We start from the raw sequence: 1,599 nt of genomic DNA on the forward strand, positions 1-1,599 counted from the left end.
CAAGTGCTCTACCAACTGAGCTACCCAAGCACGACTCACGACCCATCCTCACAGATTTAATTCCGCCAGTACCTTGTCTCCTACCTTCCAGACTTGGCAGAAGCTCTCCTTCATACCTTGGAGAATTAGCACTCCTGGAAAAAAAGATATTGCGGAGACATGGCTAAGCCACAGCCTGGGGGATGTTTCCAGAATGAAATTTTCACTCTGCAGCGAAGTGTGCACTGATATGAAACTTCCTGGCACATCAAAACTGTGTGCCGGACCGAGACGAGGTACTGGCGGAATTAAAGCTGTGAGGACGGGTCGTGAGTCGTGCTTGGGTAGCTCAGTTGGTAGAGCACTTGCCCGCGAAAGGCAAAGGTCCCGAGTTCGAATCTCGGTCCGACACACGGACCAGGAAGTTTCATATCGAAGCACACTCCGCTGCAGAGTGAAAATTTCATTGTGTAAAGCGGTAGCGGAATTAATATGACATAGGATGGGGACAAAAAACGCGTTATCCATCAAACAGCTGTATGAGGGATGCATTTCGGACGAAGCAGTATTTGTGTGTTGAGTGGCATGTCTGAAGGGGAAACGTGAGCTCGTGTGCCTTCTGTCATGTATGCCTTCTGTCATGTATGTCGTTAGGTCATTGCTGAGATAGATTGCACCCAAAAACGAATAAGTTCCACGGCAAACTTTCCACTTGATGGAAGACATGAGTTGAAATACACTCCTGGAAATAGAAATAAGAACACCGTGAATTCATTGTCCCAAGAAGGGGAAACTTTATTGACACATTCCTGGGGTCAGATACATCACATGATCACACTGACAGAACCACAGGCACATAGACACAGGCAACAGAGCATGCACAATGTCGGCACTAGTACAGTGTATATCCACCTTTCGCAGCAATGCAGGCTGCTATTCTCCCATGGAGACGATCGTAGAGATGCTGGATGTAGTCCTGTGGAACGGCTTGCCATGCCATTTCCACCTGGCGCCTCAGTTGGACCAGCGTTCGTGCTGGACGTGCAGACCGCGTGAGACGACGCTTCATCCAGTCCCAAACATGCTCAATGGGGGACAGATCCGGAGATCTTGCTGGCCAGGGTAGTTGACTTACACCTTCTAGAGCACGTTGGGTGGCACGGGATACATGCGGACGTGCATTGTCCTGTTGGAACAGCAAGTTCCCTTGCCGGTCTAGGAATGGTAGAACGATGGGGTCGACGACGGTTTGGATGTACCGTGCACTATTCAGTGTCCCCTCGATGATCACCAGTGGTGTACGGCCAGTGTAAGAGATCGCTCCCCACACCATGATGCCGGGTGTTGGCCCTGTGTGCCTCGGTCGTATGCAGTCCTGATTGTGGCGCTCACCTGCACGGCGCCAAACACGCATACGACCATCATTGGCACCAAGGCAGAAGCGACTCTCATCGCTGAAGACGACACGTCTCCATTCGTCCCTCCATTCACGCCTGTCGCGACACCACTGGAGGCGGGCTGCACGATGTTGGGGCGTGAGCGGAAGACGGCCTAACGGTGTGCGGGACCGCAGCCCAGCTTCATGGAGACGGTTGCGAATGGTCCTCGCCGATACCCCAG

The 1,599-nt window shown here is 52.3% G+C and overlaps 1 non-coding gene across 1 annotated transcript; it reads left to right on the top strand.

Annotated features, from left to right (window-relative positions):
* The first annotated feature begins 317 nt into the window (after positions 1-317).
* On the top strand, positions 318-392 carry Trnas-cga (transfer RNA serine (anticodon CGA)). The gene has a single exon. It is a non-coding gene; the product is annotated as a tRNA-Ser (tRNA).
* The last annotated feature ends 1,207 nt before the right edge of the window (positions 393-1,599 follow it).

Source organism: Schistocerca serialis, chromosome 1 (genome assembly GCF_023864345.2).
Source record: "Schistocerca serialis cubense isolate TAMUIC-IGC-003099 chromosome 1, iqSchSeri2.2, whole genome shotgun sequence".
NCBI classification, from domain to species: Eukaryota; Metazoa; Arthropoda; class Insecta; order Orthoptera; family Acrididae; genus Schistocerca; species Schistocerca serialis.